Source organism: Panulirus ornatus, chromosome 12 (assembly GCF_036320965.1).
Source record: "Panulirus ornatus isolate Po-2019 chromosome 12, ASM3632096v1, whole genome shotgun sequence".
Taxonomy (NCBI): domain Eukaryota; kingdom Metazoa; phylum Arthropoda; class Malacostraca; order Decapoda; family Palinuridae; genus Panulirus; species Panulirus ornatus.
Genome location: NC_092235.1, coordinates 6,102,574 through 6,115,873, shown reverse-complemented (window position 1 = coordinate 6,115,873; position 13,300 = coordinate 6,102,574). Strand labels below are relative to the sequence as shown.

At 40.0% G+C, this 13,300-nt stretch overlaps 1 long non-coding RNA gene across 1 annotated transcript in view; it reads left to right on the top strand.

Moving 5' to 3' along the window:
- Positions 1-9,664, top strand: part of LOC139751714 (uncharacterized) — a 16,429-nt gene extending 6,765 nt beyond the window's left edge. Inside the window, exon 3 of the long non-coding RNA XR_011713402.1 lies at positions 7,968-9,664. This is a non-coding gene — a long non-coding RNA (uncharacterized lncRNA). The remainder of the gene's footprint in view (positions 1-7,967) is intronic.
- Positions 9,665-13,300: the final 3,636 nt, after the last annotated feature.

Here is a 13,300-nt window from a genome sequence, read left to right as displayed (position 1 = left end):
GTAAGAATGAAAGAAAGAAATATATATATATATATATATATATATATATATATATATATATATATATATATATATATATATATATATATATATATATATATATATATTTAGGGAATCAGTGATGGATTGCGCAAAAGATGCTTGTGGCATGAGAAGAGTGGGAGGTGGGTTGATTAGAAAGGGTAGTGAGTGGTGGGATGAAGAAGTAAGAGTATTAGTGAAAGAGAAGAGAGAGGCATTTGGACGATTTTTGCAGGGAAAAAATGCAAGTGAGTGGGAGATGTATAAAAGAAAGAGACAGGAGGTCAAGAGAAAGGTGCAAGAGGTGAAAAAAAGGGCAAATGAGAGTTGGGGTGAGAGAGTATCATTAAATTTTAGGGAGAATAAAAAGATGTTCTGGAAGGAGGTAAATAAAGTGCGTAAGACAAGGGAGCAAATGGGAACTTCAGTGAAGGGCGCAAATGGGGAGGTGATAACAAGTAGTGGTGATGTGAGAAGGAGATGGAGTGAGTATTTTGAAGGTTTGTTGAATGTGTTTGATGATAGAGTGGCAGATATAGTGTGTTATGGTCGAGGTGGTGTGCAAAGTGAGAGGGTTAGGGAAAATGATTTGGTAAACAGAGAAGAGGTAGTGAAAGCTTTGCGGAAGATGAAAGCCGGCAAGGCAGCAGGTTTGGATGGTATTGCAGTGGAATTTATTAAAAAAGGGGGTGACTGTATTGGTGACTGGTTGGTAAGGTTATTTAATGTATGTATGACTCATGGTGAGGTGCCTGAGGATTGGCGGAATGCGTGCATAGTGCCATTGTACAAAGGCAAAGGGGATAAGAGTGAGTGCTCAAATTACAGAGGTATAAGTTTGTTGAGTATTCCTGGTAAATTATATGGGAGGGTATTGCTTGAGAGGGTGAAGGCATGTACAGAGCATCAGATTGGGGAAAAGCAGTGTGGTTTCAGAAGTGGTAGAGGATGTGTGGATCAGGTGTTTGCTTTGAAGAATGTATGTGAGAAATACTTAGAAAAGCAAATGGATTTGTATGTAGCATTTATGGATCTGGAGAAGGCATATGATAGAGTTGATAGAGATGCTCTGTGGAAGGTATTAAGAATATATGGTGTGGGAGGAAAGTTGTTAGAAGCAGTGAAAAGTTTTTATCGAGGATGTAAGGCATGTGTACGTGTAGGAAGAGAGGAAAGTGATTGGTTCTCAGTGAATGTAGGTTTGCGGCAGGGGTGTGTGATGTCTCCATGGTTGTTTAATTTGTTTATGGATGGGGTTGTTAGGGAGGTAAATGCAAGAGTTTTGGAAAGAGGGGCAAGTATGAAGTCTGTTGGGGATGAGAGAGCTTGGGAAGTGAGTCAGTTGTTGTTCGCTGATGGTACAGCGCTGGTGGCTGATTCATGTGAGAAACTGCAGAAGCTGGTGACTGAGTTTGGTAAAGTGTGTGGAAGAAGAAAGTTAAGAGTAAATGTGAATAAGAGCAAGGTTATTAGGTACAGTGGGGTTGAGGGTCAAGTCAATTGGGAGGTGAGTTTGAATGGAGAAAAACTTGAGGAAGTGAAGTGTTTTAGATATCTGGGAGTGGATCTGGCAGCGGATGGAACCATGGAAGCGGAAGTGGATCATAGGGTGGGGAAGGGGGCGAAAATTCTGGGAGCCTTGAAGAATGTGTGGAAGTCGAGAACATTATCTCGGAAAGCAAAAATGGGTATGTTTGAAGGAATAGTGGTTCCAACAATGTTGTATGGTTGCGAGGCGTGGGCTATGGATAGAGTTGTGCGCAGGAGGATGGATGTGCTGGAAATGAGATGTTTGAGGACAATGTGTGGTGTGAGGTGGTTTGATCGAGTGAGTAACGTAAGGGTAAGAGAGATGTGTGGAAATAAAAAGAGCGTGGTTGAGAGAGCAGAATAGGGTGTTTTGAATTGGTTTGGGCACATGGAGAGAATGAGTGAGGAAAGATTGACCAAGAGGATATATGTGTCGGAGGTGGAGGGAACGAGGAGAAGAGGGAGACCAAATTGGAGGTGGAAAGATGGAGTGAAAAAGATTTTGTGTGATCGGGGCCTGAACATGCAGGAGGGTGAAAGGAGGGCAAGGAATAGAGTGAATTGGAGCGATGTGGTATACCGGGGTTGACCTGCTGTCAGTGGATTGAATCAAGGCATGTGAAGCGTCTGGGGTAAACCATGGAAAGCTGTGTAGGTATGTATATTTGCGTGTGTGGACGTATGTATATACATGTGTATGGGGGGGGGGGTTGGGCCATTTCTTTCGTCTGTTTACTTGCGCTACCTCGCAAACGCAGGAGACAGCGACAAAGTATAATGAAATAAAAAAATAATATATATATATATATATATATATATATATATATATATATATATATATATATATATATATATATATATATATATATATAGGGAGGTGATAAGTAGTGGTGATGTGAGAAGGAGATGGAGTGAGTATTTTGATGTTTTGTTGAATGTGTTTGATGATAGAGTGGCAGATATAGTGTGTTTTGGTCGAGGTGGTGTGCAAAGTGAGAGGGTTAGGGAAAGTGATTTGGTAAACAGGGAAGAGGTAGTAAAAGCTTTGCGGAAGATGAAAGCCGGCAATGCAGCAGGTTTGGATGGTATTGCAGTGGAATTTATTAAAAAATGGGGTGACTGTGTTATTGACTGGTTGGTAAGGTTATTTAATGTATGTATGACTCATGGTGAGGTGCCTGAGGATTGGCGGAATGCGTGCATAGTGCCATTGTACAAAGGCAAAGGGGATAAGAGTGAGTGCTCAAATTACAGAGGTATAAGTTTGTTGAGTATTCCTGGTAAATTATATGGGAGGGTATTGATTGAGAGGGTGAAGGCATGTACAGAGCATCAGATTGGGGAAGAGCAGTGTGGTTTCAGAAGTGGTAGAGGATGTGTGGATCAGGTGTTTGCTTTGAAGAATGTATGTGAGAAATACTTAGAAAAGCAAATGGATTTCTATGCAGCTTTCATGGATCTGGAGAAGGCATATGACAGAGTTGATAGAAATGTTCTGTAGAAGGTATTAAGAATATATGGTGTGGGAGGAAAGTTGTTAGAAGCAGTGAAAGGCTTTTATCGAGTATGTAAGGCAAGTGTACGTGTAGGAAGAGAGGAAAGTGATTGGTTCTCAGTGAATGTAGGTTTGCGGCAGGGGTGTGTGATGTCTCCATGGTTGTTTAATTTGTTTATGGATGGGGTTGTTATGGAGGTGAATGCAAGAGTTTTGGAAAAAGGGTCAAGTATGAAGTATGTTGGGGATGAGAGAGCTTGGGAAGTTAGTTGCTGTTCCCTGACGATACAGCGCTGGTGGCTGATTCATGTGAGAAACTGCAGAAGCTGGTGACTGAGTTTGGTAAAGTGTGTGAAAGAAGAAAGTTAAGAGTAAATGTGAATAAGAGCAATGTAATTAGGTACAGTAGGGTTGAGGGTCAAGTCAATTGGGAGGTAAGTTTGAATGGAGAAAAACTGGAGGAAGTAAAGTGTTTTAGATATCTGGGAGTGGATCTGGCAGCAGATGGAACCATGGAAGCGGAAGTGGATCATAGGGTGGGGGAGGGGGCGAAAACCCTGGGAGCCTTGAAGAATGTGTGGAAGTCGAGAACATTATCTTGGAAAGCAAAAATGGGTATGTTTGAAGGAATAGTGGTTCCAACAATGTTGTATGGTTGCGAGGCGTGGGCTATGGATAGAGTTGTGCGCAGGAGGATGGATGTGCTGGAAATGAGTTGTTTGAAGACAATGTGTGGTGTGAGGTGGTTTGATCGAGTAAGTAACGTAAGGGTAAGAGAGATGTGTGGAAATAAAAAGAGCGTGGTTGAGAGAGCAGAAGAGGGTGTTTTGAAATGGTTTGGGCACATGGAGAGAACGTGTGAGGAAAGATTGACCAAGAGGATATATGTGTCGGAGGTGGAGTGAACGAGGAGAAGAGGGAGACCAAATTGGAGGTGGAAAGATGGAGTGAAAAAGATTTTGAGTGATCGGGGCCTGAACATGCAGGAGGGTGAAAGGAGGGCAAGGAATAAAGTGAATTGGATCGATGTGGTATACCGGGTTGACGTGCTGTCAGTGGATTGAATCAGGGCATGTGAAGCGTCTGGGGTAAACCATGGAAAGCTGTGTAGGTATGTATATTTGCGTGTGTGGACGTATGTATATACATGTGTATGGGGGTGGGTTGGGCCATTTCTTTCGTCTGTTTCCTTGCGCTACCTCGCTAACGCGGGAGACAGCGACAGAGAAAGCAAAACAAATAAGATAAATGACATATATATATATATATATATATATATATATATATATATATATATATATATATATATATATATATATATATATATTTATATATATATATATATATATATATATATATATATATATATATATATATATATATATATATATATATATATATATATATATATATATATATGACTCATGGTGAGGTGCCTGAGGATTGGCGGAATGCGTGCATAGTGCCATTGTACAAAGGCAAAGGGGATAAGAGTGAGTGCTCAAATTACAGAGGTATAAGTTTGTTGAGTATTCCTGGTAAATTATTTGGGAGGGTATTGATTGAGAGGGTGAAGGCATGTACAGAGCATCAGATTGGGGAAGAGCAGTGTGGTTTCAGAAGTGGTAGAGGATGTGTGGATCAGGTGTTTGCTTTGAAGAATGTATGTGAGAAATACTTAGAAAAGCAAATGGATTTGTATGTAGCATTTATGGATCTGGAGAAGGCATATGATAGAGTTGATAGAGATGCTCTGTGGAAGGTATTAAGAATATATGGTGTGGGAGGAAAGTTGTTAGAAGCAGTGAAAAGTTTTTATCGAGGATGTAAGGCATGTGTACGTGTAGGAAGAGAGGAAAGTGATTGGTTCTCAGTGAATGTAGGTTTGCGGCAGGGGTGTGTGATGTCTCCATGGTTGTTTAATTTGTTTATGGATGGGGTTGTTAGGGAGGTGAATGCAAGAGTTTTGGAAAGAGGGGCAAGTATGAAGTCTGTTGGGGATGAGAGAGCTTGGGAAGTGAGTCAGTTGTTGTTCGCTGATGATACAGCGCTGGTGGCTGATTCATGTGAGAAACTGCAGAAGCTGGTGACTGAGTTTGGTAAAGTGTGTGAAAGAAGAAAGTTAAGAGTAAATGTGAATAAGAGCAAGGTTATTAGGTACAGTAGGGTTGAGGGTCAAGTCAATTGGGAGGTAAGTTTGAATGGAGAAAAACTGGAGGAAGTGAAGTGTTTTAGATATCTGGGAGTGGATCTGGCAGCGGATGGAACCATGGAAGCGGAAGTGGATCATAGGGTGGGGGAGGGGGCGAAAATTCTGGGAGCCTTGAAGAATGTGTGGAAGTCGAGAACATTATCTCGGAAAGCAAAAATGGGTATGTTTGAAGGAATAGTGGTTCCAACAATGTTGTATGGTTGCGAGGCGTGGGCTATGGATAGAGTTGTGCGCAGGAGGATGGATGTGCTGGAAATGAGATGTTTGAGGACAATGTGTGGTGTGAGGTGGTTTGATCGAGTAAGTAACGTAAGGGTAAGAGAGATGTGTGGAAATAAAAAGAGCGTGGTTGAGAGAGCAGAAGAGGGTGTTTTGAAATGGTTTGGGCACATGGAGAGAATGAGTGAGGAAAGATTGACCAAGAGGATATATGTGTCGGAGGTGGAGGGAACGAGGAGAAGTGGGAGACCAAATTGGAGGTGGAAAGATGGAGTGAAAAAGATTTTGTGTGATCGGGGCCTGAACATGCAGGAGGGTGAAAGGAGGGCAAGGAATAGAGTGAATTGGATCGATGTGGTATACCGGGGTTGAAGTGCTGTCGGTGGATTGAATCAAGTCATGTGAAGCGTCCGGGGTAAACCATGGAAAGCTGTGTAGGTATGTATATTTGCGTGTGTGGACGTGTGTATGTACATGTGTATGGGGGGGGTTGGGCCATTTCTTTCGTCTGTTTCCTTGCGCTACCTCGCAACCGCGGGAGACAGCGACGAGGTATAAAAAAAAAAATATATATATATATATATATATATATATATATATATATATATATATATATATATATATATATATATATTAGAAAGTTTGGATGAAAAAAAATCGTCATATTTTAATGTTTGTACCGGATTATAAGTATGTTTGTTTTATCTCTGGGATTGATTTTTAATAGTAACGCCTATACGAGAACACTGTCTAGATAAATACAAAGGTATTATCAGTGATACATAGTCCAACTGTATTATAGAGTATATTACAAAACTACATACCATAAGAGCATGAGAAGTAAGGACACTGCAAGAGGCGTATTGGCCCGAGCTAGGCAGGTCCTGAGTCTGTCCACAAACCAACTGCCTGTACCCATAAACACATCCAACCTTCGTTTAAAGCTAACTAAAGAACTAACTTCAACTACTGTACTTGACAGCTTGTTCCATAAATCTACTACCCTATTCCCGAACCAATATCTACCCACATCCGACATGAATCTATCTAAATCCATTATTTTTGGTCCTACCCAGTGGCGTCATTCTAAGAACTTTATTCATGTTACCTCTATGTATGGTCTTCACCTATTCAAAAACTTCATTCACATCCCCTCTAGACCTTCTCTTCTTAAATGACTGCAAATTCAGCCTTTTTTACCTTTCTTCATAAGTGAGGTTTCTAATTCCAGGAATCTTTTATGTTATTCGCATTTGTGCTCTCTCTCTCTCTCTCTCTCTCTCTCTCTCTCTCTCTCTCTCTCTCTCTCTCTCTCTCTCTCTCTCTCTCTCTCTCTCTCTCTCTCTCTCTGATAATCATTATTAACTGCATAGTATGGAGCCCAAAACTAAACCGCATGATTCAAATGTGAGTCTCACCAATTCAAGATAATGTTGTAATAATACTCTAGGAGTTTCATTGCTAACAGCCCCATTAATGAACCCAAACATACTATTAGCCTTATTACACACTTTAATACATTGTTGCCGCGGCTTAAGATCCTCGCTCACTCCACCTGAAGTACGTGGAATTGTTGATCTGATTAACATGTAATGGCAGACCTGAAAATACACACACACACACACACACACACACACACACACACACACACACACACACACACGTACAAATTCTCTCTACTTCTCTCTTTTCATTTCTCGGATCTTTCATTTTTTGCATTATACACAATAACTACTCCTATATTTGTTCTCTTTACTCGTATATTTCAATAAGGTAAATTAAAGCTTAAGTCTATGTAATTTGTTTAGTAAATCGTAATGAGATCTTTTTCTCCTCTGTGTCTGTTGGACCCGAGGAAAGTAAAACCATTCCTCATTATTGACAATAGTGTTTTAGGGTTAAGTAAGCAATGGTTTCATCAATATAGACTTTGGTAAAGAGAAATTAATATTAAATCTAAGAAGTTCATGATCAGGCAAATAAATGATCCTAGTCCTCTTAGCAAAATCTAATCTATTATTTACATTATATGGCGAGATTCTTTTTCCTTTAACGTAGCTGAGATGCCCCTACCCTTAAAAACTTTCATTGACTTAATAAAACTTTGTTGACAATAACGTTTTCCAAGATGCTGAGGCTGATTCTTATTGAAAGAAATTCGGTTTAGCCATGATAAATTCCCTCACTCCCATTCTCAGTAACTTATTCATGGAATACTATGAGACTGAGATCCAAACTTCCGTTAGTAACAGTCCAAAAATATGGTTAAGATACGTTAACGATGTGTAGTCCTTATGGCCATCTTACCAAGGTCGTGATGTTTTCTTTAATGAATTACGATTCATCCCACCATCAAGTTTAAGACTAAATGGAAACACAAAGGCAAATCACCCTTCCTTAATGTGGTGATAATTAGGTATTTTGATTAGTTATCATTTAAGATCTACAGGAAGCCTACCAGTGCTGAGAGTTATATTCATTATTGTTCAGGATGTGGGAAAACAGGATCCCAGCTCCAGGTGTGGTGTGCAGGAACAGTTCCCCAGTGCTACGTCTGGTGTGTGAGGGACACAATACCTATGTGTGAGATGTGATGTGTGAAGGAACGCCATGCCCAAGTAGAGATACGGAACTCTTATCACAGTATCCTCATCCCGGTACAAGCTTACGGTGTGTGGGACATAGTACTACCTGCCAGGTCTGGTATGTGAGGAACAGAGTACCTCAGTGCCAGTGCAATACTGGTGAGTGTGAGATGAAATGTCTTAGTGTCAGATGTGGTGTGTGGTGAGACGTGTGGTGTTACACCGTCCTAGTGCCTTGTGGGTGTCTGGTAACACAGTACCCCAGTGTCGGTGTAGGTGTGGTGGTACAGTGCTCAAATGCCAACACTACCTTCCTTCACCACCTACGTACACTACTCACCCTCACTGCCGACCTACAAGACCTTCCTTCACTACGGTGAGGTGTCTGGTGACATCAGTACCCCAGTGTTAGTGTAGGTGTGGTATGGTGGTACAGGACCCTCGTGACAGGTGTGGTGTGTGGTGAGACACTACCACAGATTTAGTGTATGTGTGGTGCCACAGGACCCTTGTGCCAGGTGCAGTGTCTAGTGACACAGTACCACAGTGCTAAGCCTGTTGTGTAGTGACACAATCGCCAAGCTTCTCTGCAGGTCTAGTTTACAGAGACACGTTGCCAGTCTTGATGTTTGAGGACATTATGCTTGGATTATGGGAAATTCATTATCTTGTACTATCCATGATGAGTGTAGAATACAGCAGCCCAGTGCCTGGTCTAGTGTGTGGGAGGCATACTGCCTCACTCCCAGGTTTGGTTTATAGTAACACAGGTGTCACCCTCTTGCTCACATATGATCATCTCTGGTGGGTGTCTGCGACTTATGTAACTTTATGTCCACAACATTTTGATCATATCTAAACATTATGGCCTCAGTAAACCGTGCAAGAGATTACTTGATTTGTAAAAATTCTCACTATAGAAATATCAATAATTTTTAAAAAAAGTGTTGATTTACGGTGTGTTTATTGTATTAGTGATATGTTATCAAAGAAATAAATTACCTTTTAATCAATCTTTTCTTCTATTTTTTTTTACTTGCCTGATCAGTAGTGTATGTCATTTCACTTGCATCTCCATATGAAAGCAACAGCAGGACACATGTTATTTTCATTGAAAATTAACTCTACATGGTGGTAAGTACAGACGTACAGTACAGTACATGTAGAGCCTCAACATTAAGCCAGGAGAGCTCAGGTTACTGGCTGCAAGCAAATGTGACGAAACTCCTGAAGGAAAGTGACTTTTCCCTAAAATAAGCTCACTGTAGGTAAGTTGTCTGTTTATTGCCATTAGACTATGTAGAAAACCTTAATACTTATGTGTGGTGGTAACGAGTGGCAACAGTTTGCAGTGTTACACTTGTCGCTGAACCTAATACTAATATTGAACTGTGCATTGTTTTACTGTCATTGGTTCATGACATAAAGTATTTTAGATATTGTTAATGTTCGGAGGCTACGTAACTAAATGTCAGAGTCTGAGAAAGCATCTGTAGAAGATATTATGTGATTGCTATTTCTGAATCTTGGTTTGATATAAAATGTTTGGTAATGTTTGGCCTTTGTTAAAGATCATCTTAATCTTGGGATGAATAAAATGTACCCGATGGAAATGTCGATTTCATTTTGCATAGATTAAAGATGAGCTCGTAAGAAAATAACAGTAGGACAAATACCAGAGAAAGGCGACAGATTTTATGATCAGTTTGCAGAAATTTGTGATGAACAAGATTCTGTCGTAAAAGACTTAAGTGCAAGGTTGGGGCGAATGTCTCTTTCCACCAGCTTCGGGTGCGGATCCACGTAGATTTGCTTGATATTTCCATAATCCAATTAGTTGAGAAACCTGCTCGTGACGTTGATAATGATGAAGATTGAGGTAAGTTTGTTACAATTCAATAAATGTTATTTCTTTTATTAGAAGAAAGATTATTGTCTGGATATCCATAGAAAAAACATCTCAGTGATTGTATAGGTGAAGTGTACATACATATCTAGGTGTAGGTGGAGGCCAGTATAGAGCGCACAGTAGGGTAAAATACATCAACATAGGAGAGTGACGGGGGAAGGCGAGCGGGCTCAGGCACCCCAAGGGTACACTCCCTTCAGAGGTGGGTCTAGGATACATTAATTACAGTATACCAAGCGATACTGATAGTAACATAGATAACAACGTTTGTGTAACACAAAGCAGGCTAACACGACATACAGTATACTGATAGTAACATAGGTAACAACGTTTTGTGTAACACAAAGCAGGCATAACACGACATACAGTATACTGATAGTAACATAGGTAACAACGTTTGTGTAACACAAAGCAGGCATAACACGACATACAGTATACTGATAGTAACATAGGTAACAACGTTTGTGTAATACGAAGGAGGTATGACAGAAGTCATACATAATATCATCTTATCATTAACATACATACATGGGTAAGTGATGAAACATTTTAGACTTACATTATATACATAAATATACATTTATACAGAGTATAAATGTGTATTTGAAATAGTGCACAATATGATGTACAGTCGTTAGCAATGATAGCAATATAATAGGTCAAAAGTAATGCGTATGTCAACTGAACTGGTAAGACTGTATGGGGGAGGAGTAATGGGACGTGGAACACAGTAGAGTGACGTGAACTGTTAACTGTTTTCAGGTGCAAATGGTGATTACCACTAATATCATAAGGGAAACCAACAATGATTCTTATTCGATCAGAAGTAATCACAGAAGTGTGAAGGCTGCGATATCACTGGCCAGGGAAGGTTGGGTGAAAACGGGGTAAGGTGGGTTATGGTGTCTGGGAGGGGAAGCAGAGGGAGAGGGTGAGTGTCTAGAGGTCACAAGACATGACAATTTTCCCGTAAATGTTGCTTGTTCATGTTTGTCACAGTTGCTGTGTTTGTATTTAATATATGTTACACAGAATCTTGCATGGACCTCCACAACGGACACTTGCTAATAAAGTGTCATGTAACATAATTATTAAGTGAGGAATGACAACTGCTGTATGCCTTTGACAGCTGGTCTTACCAACACCACGAAATATTACGTTACTTAACATTCGTTATCACTTATACAAAACATACTACCGGACCGCCTACACATCAAGATGTCGACCTGAACACTCTCTCTCTCTCTCTCTCTCTCTCTCTCTCTCTCTCTCTCTCTCTCTCTCTCTCTCTCTCTCAGCCTGATGCTTGTATTGCCCCTCAATGGACCTCTCATCGTCACACAAGAGTGTCCATCTTCAGTGAACATGACTGTGAGAGAGATATACACATCAGATACTTTTACCAGTGAACCGGTGAACCAGTAACTTAGTGACGGTCTATCGAGAGGCCTATGTAGGAGCTGCGGTCGCCTCAGTGTAAACATGACAACAAAGAATTCTGTCGAGTTGTTGACAAGTTCAGCTGCATTGTTCTTAGTGTCGCCAGCGATGCAATTGCTTCAAGAAAGTTTGTCTTTTGTAATAGATTTCTCCCATCGAGGGCGATGATATTACCAGGAAAAAAGAAAATGGTTTTATCTAAGATACTCCTGAGTATCACTTAGATGTGTAATTCAGACAGTTAAGTAATCTCTGGTTTAGTCTTCTTGAGTCATATCAATTTAGGATAACTTGTTGTGGTTCCAGTGACACAAAGATTGTCCTCTGGAAGTGGTATCTGGCATCTCCTCTTATCTGAGTACTTCACATTTCTTATCTCATATCTTTCTATTTACGTTGTACGTTGTATTATCACTTACACTTCCATTCCCATAGCAGAAGCAGAAGCTGGCATTGGATGTAAGCGACCCAATGAAAATAATGCAAAAGCATATGAACTTCCATATGATACTGTTTTATACAGACTAATGTGTGTCATTTGCAAGTGGTGTCTGGCATGTTATCTTCCCTGTGTTACCAAGCTTTACTAATATTATATTTTTTCTTTGTATATTATCATCATAAAAATCACACACACTAAAACGTTAATTTCTCAAGCAGGAACATCAGTTAACTTGGGATATGAAATATGTTTTGGGATACTTTTAACAAAACACATGAATTTGCATATACAGTTATTGTGTAAAGTACAATGTGTTGTAAAGTACATTTTATCACCCATTCCCAACTTAATCAGGTGGACCAGATACATAAAGCTTCCATAACATCACACAAACTACATAACCCGTGTCCAGCGGTCAGGATGACACACGGACTTCCACACTTCGGAAAGTGATTCTTACGTTTTCACTACAGTAAGTTGATTCGTCTTGTGAGATCAACGTCGCCAGTCGCACCAGATCCATAGTTACCATGTGTCCACTGTATCCAACCCCAGTCACTGCTCTGACATCTTCATCTGATATATACTTCCCTGTAAGGATAATTTTCTCTCATCAGTTCATCTCTTCCAAAGTCTGCCTCTCCTTGTACCCTCTGCTCTCCTGCTCTGTATCTTCTCGACACACCTATTATCTGCCGTCCGCTCTACATAACCATACCATTCTGTACTTTTTTCATCCATGCGCTTTTTTATTGAATTCTTCACACAATATAACCTTCTCCCATCTTCATACTTTACTGTAAACAGCCTCCTAATTCTAACACTACAATGTAAGAAATTCATCTGTACTGCTCTTATGTATATATATATATATATATATATATATATATATATATATATATATATATATATATATATATATATATATATATATATATGCCTTACATCCTCGATAAAAACATTTCACTGCTTCTAACAACTTGCCTCCCACACCATATATTCTTAATACCTTCCACAGAGCATCTCTGTCAACTCTATCATATGCCTTCTCCAGATCCATAAATGCTACATACAAATCCATTTGCTTTTCTAAGTATTTCTCACATACATTCTTCAAAGCAAACACCTGATCCACACATCCTCTACCACTTCTGAAACCACACTGCTCTTCCCCAATCTGATGCTCTGTACATGCCTTCACCCTCTCAATCAATACCCTCCCATATAATTTACCAGGAATACTCAACAAACTTATACCTCTGTAATTTGAGCACGCACTCTTATCCCCTTTGCCTTTGTACAATGGCACTATGCACGCATTCCGCCAATCCTCAGGCACCTCACCATGAGTCATACATACATTAAATACCCTTACCAACCAGTCAATAATACAGTCACCCCCTTTTTTAATAAATTCCACTGCAATACCATCCAAACCTGCTGCCTT